Source organism: Rattus norvegicus, chromosome 14 (assembly GCF_036323735.1).
Source record: "Rattus norvegicus strain BN/NHsdMcwi chromosome 14, GRCr8, whole genome shotgun sequence".
NCBI classification, from domain to species: domain Eukaryota; kingdom Metazoa; phylum Chordata; class Mammalia; order Rodentia; family Muridae; genus Rattus; species Rattus norvegicus.
The window spans coordinates 46,228,179-46,243,408 of record NC_086032.1 but is presented as its reverse complement, the minus strand read 5'-3'; the positions used below and the strand labels follow the sequence as shown (position 1 = coordinate 46,243,408).

Below are 15,230 nucleotides of genomic sequence, written 5' to 3'. Positions count from 1 at the left end.
AAAGCATTTGACAAAATTTACACCTCTTCATAATAAAAGTCTTAGAAAGATCAGGAAATGGAGGCCCACACCAAAACATATTAAAAGCAATATACAGCAAACCAGTAGTCAACATCAAACTTAATAGATTGAAACCTGAAGCAATCCCACTAAAAGCAGGGACTAGACAAGACTGTCCGCTCTCTCCAACCTATTCAATATAGCAATTGAAATCCTAGCTGGAGAAATAACACAACACTACAACAACAACAATAACAACAACAACAACACAGCAACAAAAACACCAAGTGATACAAATTAGAAAGGAAGCATTCAAAATATTATTATTGACAGATGATATGATGGTAGAATTAAATGACCCGCAAAATCCCAGCAGCTGATAAACAACTTCTGCATAGTGACTGGATATAAAAATTAACTCAAACGAATTATTAACCTTACTCTATTCAAAGGATAAACACTGAGAAGAAATTTAATGAAACAACATACGTCAAAATAGTCAGAAATAATATAAAATACCTTTACGTGACTCAAACTAAGCTATTGAAAAATTGTATGAGGAGAACTTCAAGTCATTGAAGAAAAAAAATTAAAAAGATCTCAGAAGATGTAAAGACCTCCTATATTCATGGATTGGCACGAATAATGTAGTACAAATAGCCATTGCCAAAACCAATCTACAGATTCAATGCAATCCCCATCAAAATTCCAACTCATTTTTTCACAGAATTAGAAAGACCAATTTGTAAATTCACTTGCAATAACACACACACGAAAAAAAAAAAAAAAGAGAGAGCAGAAAACTATCATCAACAGTAAAAGAACTGCTGGCAAAATTAACATCCCAAACCTCAAGTTGTATTACTGATTGACCATGATAAAAACTCTATGATATTGATACAGAGGCAGGCATGTAGGTCAGTTGAATACAACTGAAGACCTAGAAATGTACCCACACATCTCTGGTCACTTAATCTTTAAGAAAGTAGCTAAAAGCATCCAGTGGATAAAGAGCATTTTTAGCAATTGTCATTGGTTGAATTGGCAGTCAGCATGTAGAAGAGTGCAAGTCAATCCATTCTTAGGATCTTGTATGAAACTCAAGTCCAAGTGGATGAAGGACCTCCACATAAAACCTGATACACTGAAACTAATAGAAGAAAAAGTAGGGAAGAGCCTGGAACACACAGGCTCAGCAGAATATTTCTTGAGGAGAAGACCAATGTCATATGCTCTAAAATCAAGAAACTACAAATGGGACCTCATAAAATTGCAAGGCTTGTGTAAGGCCAAAGGACACTGTTAATAGGACAAAAGTGCAACTGACAGATTGGGAAAAGATCTGTATCAATACTACATCTTGACAGAGGACTATGATCCAGTATATAGGCAGAACTCAAGATGCTAGTTGCCAGAGAGTCATATAGCCCTATTAAGAGAAAGTGGGTAACAAAGTTAAACAATGATTTCTGAGGTTCAGAACATTGAATGACCAGGAATAAACTAAAGAAATGTTCAACATCTTTAGTCCTCAGGAAAATGCAAATCAAAACAACCATGAGATTTCACCTCACTCCAGTCAGAATGGCTAAGATCAAAAACTCAGTGCACAAAGGATGCTGGCAAGGATGTGGACAAATAAGAGGATTCCATTTATTGGTGGGATTGCAAGCTGGAACAAACCACTCTGCAGATCAGTCTGGGGATTTGTTTGAAAATGAGGAGGAGAATCCTGCTTTACCACTTCTGGCCATATACACATTAGACGATGCGATAAAATATAACATAAACACATGCTCCACTATCATTATAGCAGCCTTATTTATTAAAATCAGAATCTGGAAAAAATTCAGATGTCCTTCAGCAGAGGAATGCATACAGAAAATGTTTTACATTTACACAATGGATTACTACCCAGCTATTGAAGACAGTGACTTGCTGAAATTCTTAGGAAAATAGATAGAACTAAAAAATATCCTGAGTAAGGTAAGTCAATCACTAAAGAACACACACGGTATGTAGTCTCTGATAAACGGATATTAGCCCCAGATTTCAGATTATCCAAGATAAAATACAAGGACCATATGAAGCTCAAGATGTTGGAAAACCAAAGAGTAGATGCTTCGGTCCTTCTTAGAAAGAGAACAAAATATTACCAGGAAGAAATACAGAGATAAAGAATGGAGCAGAGCTTGAGGGAAAGGTAATCCAGAGAAGGCCCCAACCAAGGAGCCCTCCTTTATACTGTCATCAAACGCAGACAATTATTGTTAACCAACCATTTGACTGAAAACCCCCAATGGAGGAGTTCATAAAAGGACTGAAGGAGCTGAAGTATTTTTAAACCCCATAAGAAGAACAATATCAACCAACCAGACCACCCCAGTGCTCTCAGGGACAAAGCCACAAACCAAAGACTACACATGGAGGGACCCATGACTCCAGTCACATATGTAGCAGAGGATGACCTAATCAGGCACCAATAAGAGTAGTGGCTTTGGCCTTGTGAAGTCTCAAAGCTCCAGTGTAGCCAAATGCTAGGGCAGGGAAATGGTAGGGACACTCTCATAAAGGTAGGTTGAGAGGGGAAAAGATAGGGGTATTTCAGAGGGGAAACTGAAAAAGGGAATAACATTTGAAATATAATTAAAAAATATCCTATAAAAATGTTTTCCAAACTTGCTTTCTTATTCTAGACCAATTAGGCAATGACACACAAATTTGAATATAGCACCAATTGCATTTTATAGCGGGCTCAAAATTACTTGTATAATTATATTTTTATAAAATCACTATTAGGAATTATGAAATCATGAATTTGTCTACAGAGTTTTACTATATGAGAGTAAATCTATGTATTGATCTGCAGAATACCAGCCCAATAGTCTGGATTTAATAGCCAGGAGTCATTAGGATATACAATATTAAGAGAAAAAAGTCATCTCAACGAAAAGAGTTCTGGGATGAAGTAGCTTAGTAACTCACCTCAGAACTCACCATTTGTAGGCCATGAAGTTCATTACAGAGATGTCTTTATCCTTTCCTAAATGGATTCTAATATTTTTTCCTTTTCTTTTCCATATTTTTCTTTTCCTCCACTCCCAGCCCAATTCTCTACTCCATACTGAGTCTTGTTTTTCTCTTTTTCATTTGTTTTACTTTTCAATATAGAATACATCTAGGCATTTTTAAAGTGGCCTTAAGCTCCCAGTCCTTCTATGTCACTTTCCACAGGTGTAATGAGCCATGCTTAGCCCAGGAAATCTCTGGTATAATTTTCATACAACAAGAGTGTTGCACAAAGTACACAGAGTAACACCAGAGAGGAAGGAGAGTAGAAATAATATTTCATATCTCACACATCAAATTTACAACATTCATTAATATATCTGAATGTGTTTGCTTGTGATCATGTGTGTTTCATGGGTATTGGCTTTAGATTGTGTTTATATATGACTATGTTTACAAGTCTATTTGGGTGTGAAGTTCGGTTAGTGTATGATGACACCTGCATTGTCTTGATACTGAGAATAAGGTTCAGGCCTGTGAGATTTAAGAAGAAATATGTTTCAAGACTCATGTTTAAAGGAAATGAATGGCAAAGCTTTTACTGGGTTTACAGAATATATATCCCAACCACTGAGTGGAAGCACTAGGAAGAAATGGGTTTACATTCTCAGCAGGGAAACAGAAACTGAAAGTAATGCTGAGATCAAAAGGTGTTGTTGGTGTTGTCCACCAAAAGTGAGTCAGGGGATGTCGACCCCCTACAGGCAAAAAGGAAGGCCAGGATTTTCCTACAGGAGATCAAAGGCTTTCATTTGCATCAGGGAGGCTCAGCAGGGGACAAACACTGACAGTACAGGAGGGTCCTACAAGACTGGCAGGATCCAGAAAGAAGGTCCAATAAGTGTCTCTCTCTCTCTCTCTCTCTCTCTCTCTCTCTCTCTCTCTCTCTCTCTGTCTCTCTCTGTCTCTCTCTGTCTCTGTCTCTCTGTCTCTGTATCTCTCTCTGTCTCTCTGTCTCTCTCTCTCTTTCTCTCTTTCTCTCTCTCTCTCTGTTTCTCTCTCTCTCCCTCTCTATCTCTCTCTGTGTGTCTGTGTGTGTGTTGGTGTGTGTGTTTGTGTGTGTGAGTTTGTATGTGTGTGTGTGTGTGTGTGTCTGTGTGTGTTTGGGGGGGGTAATTGTTTTAATTAGTTTTGAATATCAACCCAAAAGTCCATAACTGGAAAGGTCTAATGTTCTAGGTCATATCAAATCACAGTTTTAAAATACTGTTTTGTTTTGTAGTGATGTGTTGTACTTATCAGCTTGATTGGTCTTTTTGTTTTTATTTTTAAATTTTTTAAAGATTATGTTGGTGGCTGAGTATTTCCATTCATGACCAATGTGGCTAATTATTATCATGCATATTGGAGAGAAATGATCATTTTTTTCTTGATAAGAAGAAAATTTTCTCCTAGGTACTCTTAAGTATTTTTAATCTTGTTTCTTAATGAGTTGTTGGTATAAACCAAACCAAAATGGGCACAAATTAAAGAAGTCTTATAGTAAACACTTGCAGTTAGATAAGTTAGAATTTTGTTCAGGTGAAACTTAATATTGAGATAGAAAATGTCCTTTCTCCCATACACATGTAATCACAGAACTTATGCATAATATGTGCCCAGTCCTCTTATTGGAAAGGTTACATATTTAATGTATACAAAAGATTCTTTTGAAATGTCTTGTGTACTTCCTGATGGATGAGAACGTCTGGGATAAATGGGACGGGAGCCGTGATCATCATGGTGGCACAAATTTCAACTGTATCATTTCACTGAGCAAGACCTATGAGGAACATATTGTCTGTTCCACCAAGCAGTGTTTTTGGAGTAGCAGCTTGCAAGGAAACATAATTCACGTAGGCATTCTCTGCACTCATGAACATCCTAGTCTAGGACAGGAAGCCAAAATTATATTTTCTACAGTTAAATGGATGCATTCTATTCTCTAATCTCTATTTCTCTAATTTTAATGAAAAAAATTCAGAGAAAAATTATTATTTTATTTCAAAATTTGTTTTTGACCAAAATGCAATAAATCTAAGCCCCCAGACATAGTCATGTCTCATCTAGCTCTCCTCTGGTTTCTGAAGCAAACTTGTGTGGTGCTCACTCTCAGACATCGACCTGGAGTCCAAGATCGTTTTATTGTTTACTAGGGATTAAGGAACAGGATTATTGTGTGTTCTCTTTTAAAGACCATAAAAACGTAAATTTTACTATAATATGATCAGAACTTCTTTTGAGACATTAAAATATGTTTCTATAATTAACAGTGGACATTTTTCTTAAAATTGTGCATGCTTATTAAATCTTATGTAGTTAGTGTAACATATTGGCATTTTGTCACATTTTCTTATATCATTGGACTGTATAATTCTATTTCTGTAAAATTCTAAAAATGCATTTATACTCTGTTGTATATGTATTTCTGTTAACATTATTTTATGAACAGTTTTCTACATATATTTTCCAAGTCTTAATCCATAAATTCATTGTCCAGATCATGAGGATATTAGCTAAAACTGCAGAACTTAGAGCATTAACAGCCTAGAAATGGCAGGGCTCATCACTGCACGGGTGAGGGATTCACAGGGTACTAGGCATAGTCACTTAACATCTGCTGGGCACCAAGACACCGTGCATGTTTAGCACAATGTCTATTCTGATTCTCTCTCTCTCTCTCTCTCTCTCTCTCTCTCTCTCTCTCTCTCTCCCTGTCTTGTTCTCTTAATCTCTCCCTCTCTACATCTCTCCCCCTCTCCTTTGCCCTCTCCCTCTCTCCCTTTCTCTCTTTCTCCTGCTCTCTCCTCCTCTCCCACTTTTCCTCTTCCTCTCCACCTCCCTCCTTCTATTCTGCCTGCATGTAGGTCCGTAGGGAGCACCAGATCTCATTATATCTGGTTTTGGGTAAACACCATGTGGTTGCTGGGAATTGAACTCAGGACTTCTGGAAGAGAAGACAGTGTTCTTAACCATTCATCCATCTATCAAGCCCATTATTCTGATTAATAATTATTAAATAATCAGTCCTTTCATTTTACATGTATAACTTATTCACGTATTTAGGGTGGTGGCAGTGAATGTAGTCATAGTGGGGATATACACTTACATAGTTATCTAGGGAGGCCAAAATAAATTGTCAGTAGTCATTTTTAATCAGTCCACTTTATTCTCTTCAGTGATGATTGGGAGCCAGGTTGTTAGACAAGTTCCAACACTATTTTTGCCGGTTCATCAAAAAGTGCTGGATATACAGGTATGCACTGCATTATTTAACCTTTTAAAAGGTCCTATGGATTTGAACTCAGATTCCATATGTTATATTCCTTATGAAAAGAGAAAATAAAAACACACATTACAGAAAAGTGAATAAAATAAAAGAAACAAGCAAATTGCTGGTTACAGCAATGGTTTTCTCACAATATATGTATTCTAATAGGGATATACCTCTATGCAGAAAAATTATTCTTATTTTTTAATTAAACTAATTTTTCAAGTATTTTAAAACCTCATATTCTTATTATTTCTTATTCAACTGCAGGTATTCTGTAGTACCCTAATTTAATTTCTATTTACTTATAGAGAATTGAACAACGCCAGGCTGCATATTATCAGCATCGAAATTCTTAGACATTATTTTTTCTAAATAAATTCCTTCAAATGATGATAACCATACAGGACAAGACCATGTGACCTTTCTTTCAGTGTCTTCTGAGGACTCACACTAAACCACCCAGTATAGGTCATTTTTCTTTGATTGCCATTTGAGTTTTGTTTTCTTTTTGAGTTTTCTTCATTTATGAACCTGTTCACATCTGGTTTGTCAATAATTCCGTGAATGAGTTAATTTTGTAATGCTAAATGTTATTTTTCCAGTTACCTGAAGTATGGGAGTATAAACAATGATTTAGTCATTTATTTTATAAAATTCAATTTGTTTTTATAATTTACATATATTTATCAATTGATAATGCATGAAGTCCTCTGAACAACTTATGAGATGCACTCTATTTCTACCATTTGAGCCATGAAAATAGCACTCAGATCTTCAGACTTCGTTTCAAACATCACTACCTGCTATCAAATTTGTGGTGCTATCCTCATGTCCCAAGTAGATTTAGCTGTGCTTTTATCAACTCAAATCCTCAAATTGCACTTATTTTCAAAAACGATCCTGAAAAAATAATACAATAAGATGGTAATGTCTGCCTCTTCTCTAATTTCTGCAAAGAAGGAGAATGTGATTCTCTAACTTACATTCACAAGATTAATACTAGTTGGATGGGAAGTTAAGCCTATCTGGATGACTGAATATCATGTAAAATTTGTTACAAAATATGTAAATTTCTACTGTGTTGTCTATGAAAGTTCATATTTTATATGTAGAATTTATTCACACTTTCCAGTGGAAGAAGTCCAACATCATGCAATTTCAGCAGCTACACTTAAGGTTTAGCAGTCTTTCTGACATTGTTTCTAATGGAAGGTCTTTTCATGCTTAACATGGTTTTGTATGATGAAATCCACCCTCAGTATGGTATGGTAAACTTAACCCTGATATTAGTTAGATTCATTTTCTGTTTGCAGGACAAATTACTCAGAAGACTGTACTCTGGCTGGCTTTGATAGTAGGTCAATATCCTGGACTCTAATCCCACGCATGAGTTATTACTTATTTTGGGGAGAAAAGGGCTCTGTCACACTGCAGGATACCCTGATTCCTCCATTGAAGATCTGCAAACTTCTCTAATTGTGCCTTAAGCAGTATGGAGTTTTACAACTTTGTTATAATTTCTTCATTACAGGAAATAGTGGGTGACAATTTGAGGCAAAGAAGCTGTGTGACATCTGCTTGTGGATGCTGTATCATGAACAATATTAGGTAGCCAACCTCTCCTCTGTGATGTGTGGTAGTTTCATTGCAATGATCTTAAAGTCTAAGACATCACAGATACTCAGTGAAAGAATGACTATATGAAAGGCATTTATTAAATGATGAATCCTGCTTCCTGGGTTACTGAACAGTCACTATTACAGACATTCCTCTCTTTTTTATCAATCATATTTCCTTTTGATGGTATACGTTCATTGTACATTTTGTAAGTTTTATTTTTTATTTTAATTTAAAGAGCTATTTATTTTGTATGTCAGAATGAATATGTACAGATAGTTACTGTAGCATCAGCACAGAATTCAGAGGATAAATCACGCGAGCTTGTTCTGAACGCTCCATGACATGAGTTCTGAGACTTGAACTTGGATCATCAGGGTTGGCAGAAAGTTCCTTTACAAACTAAGCTACCTCATTTCCTCAAATTTCATATAATATACTGTTATTAGTGTGTGGATTTGTGTTTGTGTGTCTGTGAAACATGTGTATATGATTGGTGACAGTAAGTGTGAGACTTGTGTGTGTGTGTGTTTGTTTGTGTGTGTGTGTGTGTGTGTGTGTGTGTGTGAGAGAGAGAGAGAGAGAGAGAGAGAGAGAGAGAGAAAGAGAAAGAGAAAGAGAGAAAGAGAGATGGGGGCATGGGGTGGGAGGGTTGTACGTGTGCTTGAGGTGGGTACATTTTTATTTAGAGGTCAGAGAATAATTTTATAGACTTAGCTCTCTCTTTCATCTGCGATTTCATAGGTGGATCTCTGGTCACCAGGATAGAGTAGGAAGTACTTTTAGACTCTGAGTCTATTGCTGCACTGATATTTTTACGTTTTAATTCCGTTTAATGAGTAAACACTATTATGATGGAATATATGCATCTGATAAAATTTAGAGTCAAATTAAAAAATCTATGTAGAAGATGATCTCTCTAAAAGCCATTTGTTGACATATAAAGTGACCATAATTTGTAAATAGTTACTTTTCATAAACTACTGTATTTTATCTGAAATTGTATTTATATCAAGTTTAGTGGAATCAGTTATTACATGGTGAAAATGAAGATAACATTTTACATTAAATCTTTTCAAGAAGGTAGTAATTCCTCTGCTCATAAATCGAGCAAAGATGGAAAACAAGAGATCATTGTTTTCTGCATAATGCAGTTAAATCATATCATCTTGTTCTTTCCTTTAAAAAATTCTGCACAAATTGCATAGGTCTATGACAAATTGTCTGCAAGAGTTTTTGAAAATGTAAAAATGGCCTCTTGGAAATGCCTACATTTTTATATTCTGTATTTCACTGGGCATCTCTTTTAGATTCTGTTTAGCATTAAATAACTTTAAAACAATCACATATTATGTTATTCTTCTACTTCAATTCTGCAAATATTGTGTTTTAATTTTCTGTCTTCAAATTTTTCTTTTTATCATTTAACTCACAGTGGCTCTCACATATATACTCATAAATTCTAAATCAGATGGACCATATACCTTCATTTGGATTCTGACATAATTCTGAATAATAGGTACCCAAAGATTGCTAAACATAGTTCTGCAGTAAAGGAAGTTGACAAAAAGGGAGTTGTTAAAATTGTTGCTGTGGAGAGTTTTCGGGAATGATCTGTTATATTGAGGAATTTAGTAAAAGATCAGGGAAAAAACAGGATTGGGACAAATGATGTGGGATTAAGCTCAGGTCGAAAGGACATATTTTGAAGAGGATTGCAGGAAAAAGCGGCGCGGCTCGTTCAAGATGGCGGAGCTCGACCAGTTGCCTGACGAGAGCTCTTCAGCGAAAGCCCTTGTCAGTTTAAAAGCCTTTCAGAAATTCAAAAAGAAGTCGACTCTTTTCTGATGAAGATGACAGACAAATAAATACAAAGTCACCTAAAAGAAACCAGAGAGTCGCAATGATCCCTCAGAAATTTACAGCAACGATGTCAACACCAGATAAGAAAGCATCACAGAAGATTGGTTTTCGATTGCGGAACCTACTCAAGCTTCCCAAAGCACATAAATGGTGCATCTATGAGTGGTTCTACTCAAACATAGACAAGCCACTTTTTGAAGGAGATAATGACTTCTGTGTATGTCTAAAGGAATCCTTTCCTAATTTAAAAACAAGAAAATTAACAAGAGTAGAATGGGGAAAAATCAGGAGATTGATGGGAAAACCTCGGAGGTGTTCTTCTGCATTTTTCGAGGAAGAGAGATCAGCCTTAAAACAGAAGCGGCAGAAAATCAGGCTGTTGCAACAAAGGAAAGTTGCAGATGTTTCACAGTTCAAAGATCTCCCCGATGAAATTCCTCTACCCCTGGTTATTGGAACCAAAGTTACAGCACGATTACGTGGCATTCACGATGGTCTGTTTACTGGTCAGATAGATGCTGTGGATACTCTTAATGCTACTTACAGAGTAACTTTCGATAGGACAGGGCTTGGGACTCACACCATTCCTGACTATGAAGTTCTTAGTAATGAGCCTCATGAGACAATGCCAATCGCTGCCTTTGGACAGAAACAGCGGCCTTCTCGGTTTTTTATGACCCCCCCACGGTTACATTACACCCCTCCTCTCCAATCACCAATTACAGATGGTGATCCCTTGCTAGGACAGTCGCTTGGAGAAGTAAAATTTCTGGCTCTGACACGGAGACGTTAGGAGGCTTTCCAGTAGAATTCCTTATCCAGGTGACTAAGTTATCAAAAATCCTCATGATTAAAAAGGAGCACATCAAGAAATTAAGGGAAATGAACACAGAAGCAGAAAAGCTGAAGTCATACTCCATGCCCATAGGCATTGAATTTCAGCGGCGGTATGCAACGATTGTTCTGGAGCTGGAGCAGCTGAACAAGGACCTGAACAAAGTGCTACACAAGGTTCAGCAGTACTGCTACGAGCTTGCACCAGACCAGGGACTCCAGCCTGCTGATCAGCCGACAGACATGAGGCGGAGGTGTGAGGAGGAAGCCCAGGAAATCGTCCGGCAAGCCAACTCTGCCTCAGGGCAGCCCTGTGTTGAAAACGAAAATCTGACGGACTTAATCTCCAGGCTCACTGCGATTTTATTACAAATTAAGTGTCTGGCAGAGGGAGGAGACCTGAATTCCTTTGAATTCAAATCCCTGACAGATTCATTAAATGACATAAAGAACACAATAGATGCTTCTAATATCAGTTGTTTTCAGAATAATGTAGAAATCCACGTTGCACATATCCAGAGTGGCCTGAGCCAGATGGGGAACCTGCACGCCTTTGCAGCCAACAACACTAACAGGGACTGAGCACAGCAGTCCTGCTACCCAGCCGCACACGACCGTGGTCTGAGGAGTCCTTTTCATTAATCCAAGCTTCCAACACCAGATAAGCTATCTGCTGGGAAACAAGAGAACTGTACACCTCCAGATACGGCTTTGTAGTACACCGTACTGCTTCTTAGCCAGCAGTGCTGACCAGCGTTTATTCATTGTTCTTTTATCATCATCCAGGTGTAGTAGTGTCGCTTATATTTCATGCTTATCAGCAAGTATGTTTAACCTGAACCTGTCTGAATGCACTGTCTCATGTGCTCACCATAGTTTATACATGCATGAATTCTGCCCAGCACACGCAGATGACTCCTGTGACAGAGAACATGGAGAAGTATGGTCTTTCCATGCATGATGGTGGGAATCTCATCTGAGAATCCCGAGTCCGTGGACTCAGTTGACCGTTCTATCTCAGGCTTCAGAATAGACGCGTGGGTGTGGGAAGGAAGTCCTAGTCTTACGGAAGCCACTGGGATGCAGATGGGAAGGAAGCACGGCCTTATGTCTGTCACAGATGCTGACCGTGTGACTCGCTTCTGTAGATCAACTGTAATAATAATATTTAATTTATCATAATTTATAAAAGCTTTGTTGTTCATCAGCAGAAGACAATGAAGGAGCAGGGGAGCTGTGCTGTGGAATGCTGGGTTTCGGCAGTGGACTTGGCGTGCCTTCCCATGATTCAGGGCACAAAGCGCTATCGCTAAGATTTATTTTAAAAAAAGACTGATAACACACTATTTTCGTATTTTTTTGTTTATTTGCACAACTTTAAACCAGATTACTGGTTAAAACTCAACAGTACACAGTTTATAAAGTAAAAATATTTTATAAGGAAAGCATATGACCAGTGTGAATTACAGAGAGGTTTGGTTTTAGTTGTTTTCTTGTTTGGTTTGGTTTTTTCTTTTTAAGAAAAACCCTGTCTACAATAATCTTGTAAAAAGTATGTATTTTAAAATGTTTGTTTTAATATAGAGTATTATAAAGCCAAAATATAATTGCTTTCAGATTTGGAGTTTAAAATAGAGCTATAGAGGTGGTTCTGATTGTTTGACATCTCATAAAATGAGACTTTTGTATATTAATGTATAATAAAACTGAAATAAGATTATTTTCCTTGAAAAAAAAAAAGAGGATTGCATCATGGGCATAAGTCCTTTTAAAAACAGAAACACGAAGAAATCAGTTTCTTCTAGGGTAAACAGAAAGAAAAAATCCCCTTATGAACTTTTGTCTATAATTATGAACTTCGAAATATGCAGCAATAAGTTTACTTTTAAAAACATAGACATTTATGAAAATGTACAATGCAGTAAAACAGAAATTCCTGACTACCTTATATTGATCATTGATATTATTTTTTGTATTAGAAAGCATTAATTGTTCCTAGTGATGGCTTAATCAGAACACTTTCTGTCACTTTGCAATGAATGATTCACCCAAAGTACTATTATTATGCAATGAATTATTTCCACTTCTCAGTCTTCAGATCACTAGACAATCTCAGTAGTTTATCAATTTTCCTGTGTATGTGGGAATGTAACATAAGAGTATATATAATCATAGTCTTTATATATTTTATGCATAATATTCCCGCATTATACCTCCATAAAAACATCAAGGATCTTTAACTGTTTTGAAACAAAATGATGATTTTTCTCTGAATTTTTTCATTAAAATTAGATTAGAGAATAGAATGCTTCCATTTAACTGTAGAAAATGTAATTTTGACTTCCTGTCATAGGCTAGGATGTTCATGACTGCAGAGAATGCCTAAGTGAATTATGTTTCCTTGCAAGCTGCTACTCCAAAAACACAGCTTGGTGGAACAGACAATATGTTCCTCATAGACCTTGCTCAGTGAAATGATACACTTGAAATTTGTGCCACCATGATAATCATGGCTCCCATCCAATTTATCTCAGATGTTCTCATCCATCAGGAAGTACACATGCCATTTCAAAAGAATCTTTTGTATACATTAAATATGTAACCTTTCCAATCAGAGACCTGGGCACATATTATGCATACGTTCTGTGATTACATGTGTTTGAGAGAAAGGACATTTTCTATCTCAATACTCAGTTTCACTGCAACAAAATTCTAACTTATCTAACTGCAAGTGTTTAATATAAGCCTTCTTTAATTTGTGCCCATTTTGGTTTTGTTTATATCAACAACTCATTAAGAAACAAGATTAAAAATACTTAAGAGTGATAATAATTCACCACATTCTGTCATGAATGGAAATACTCAACCACCAACATAACCTTTAAAAAATTTAAAAATAAAAACAATAAGACAAATCAAGCTGAATGGTACAACACATCACCACAAAACAAGACAGTATTTTAAAATTGTGTTTTGATATGACCTAGAACATTAGACCTTTCCAGTTATGGACTTTTGGGTTGATATCAAAACTAATTAAAACAATCACACACACACACACACACACACACACACAGAGGGAGGGAGAGAGAGAGAGAGAGAGAGAGAGAGAGAGAGGAGAGAGGTGGGGGAGAGAGAGAGAGAGAGAGAGAGAGAGAGAGAGAGAGAGAGAGAGAGACTGACTTAATTGGACCTTCCTGGGTTCTGCCAGTTTTCTGGATCCTCCTGTACTGTCAGTGTTTGTCCACTGCTGAGCCTCCCTGATGCAAGTGAAAGCCTTTGATCTCCTGAAGGAAAATCCTGGCCTTCCTGTTTGCCTCTAGGTGGTCAACAACAACTGTCTCCTAGACCTTTTGATCTCAGCCCTACTTTCAGTTTCTATTTCCCTGCTGAGACTGTAAACCTATTTCTTCCTTGTGCTTCCACTCAGTGGTTGGGATATATCTTCTGTGAACCCAGTAAAAGCTTTCCCATTCATTTTCTTGAAATATGAGTCTGGGTGTTTCTTCTTAAATCTCACAGGCCTGCACCTTATTCTCAGTATCATGACAACGCAGGTGTCATCATACACTAACCGAACTTCACACCCAAATAGACTTGTAAACATACTCATATATAAACACAATCTAAAGCCAATACCCATGAAACACACATGAGCACAAGCAAACACATTGATATATTAATGAATGTTGTAAATTTGATGTGTGAGATATAAAATATTATTTCTACTCTCCTTCCTCTCTGGTGTTACTCTGGGTACTTTGTGCAACACTATTTTGTTGCATGAAAATTATAGCAGAGATTTCTTGGGCTAAGTATGGCTCATTACACCTGTGGAAAGTGACATAGAAGGACTGGGAGCTTAAGGCCACTCTAAAACTGCCTAGATATATTCTATATTGAAAAGTAAAATAAATGAAAAAGAGAAGTGGAGAATTGGGCTGAGAGAGGAAGGAAAAGAAAAGTAGGGAAAAGAAAAGGAAAAATTATTAGAATCCATCTAGGAAAGGATAAAGACATTTCTGTAATGAACCACCATGTTTCACGGCCTACAAATGGTGAGCTCTGAGGTGAGTTACCAAGCTACTTCATCCCAGAACTCACTCTTTTTGTTGAGGTGACTTTTTTCTCCTACTATTATATATCCTAATGATTCCCAGCTAATAAACCCAGAATATTGGGCTGGTATTCTGCAGATCAATATATAGATTTACTCTCATATAGTAAAGTTTTGTAGACAAAATGGTGATTTCAGAATTCCTAATAGTGATTTTATAAAAATATAACTTATACAAGTAATTTTGAGCCCTCCATAAAATGCAATTGGTGCTATATTCAAATATTTGTGTCATTGGCTAATTGGTCTAGAATAACAAAGCGAGCTTGGAAACCATTTTTTATAGAATATTTTTTAATTATATTTCAAATGTTATTCCCTTTTCCAATTTCTCCTCTGAAATACCCCTATCCTTTCCCCTCTCACCCTACCTTTATAAGAGTGTCCCTAACATTTCCCTACCCTAGCATTTGGCTACACTGGAGCTTTGAGACTTCACAAGGCCAAAGCCACTACTCTTATTGGTGCCTGATTAGG

At 36.7% G+C, this 15,230-nt stretch overlaps 1 pseudogene; it reads left to right on the top strand.

Annotated features, from left to right (window-relative positions):
• The first annotated feature begins 9,667 nt into the window (after positions 1 to 9,667).
• Lin9-ps1 (lin-9 DREAM MuvB core complex component, pseudogene 1) lies at positions 9,668 to 12,353 on the top strand (annotated as a pseudogene).
• Positions 12,354 to 15,230: the final 2,877 nt, after the last annotated feature.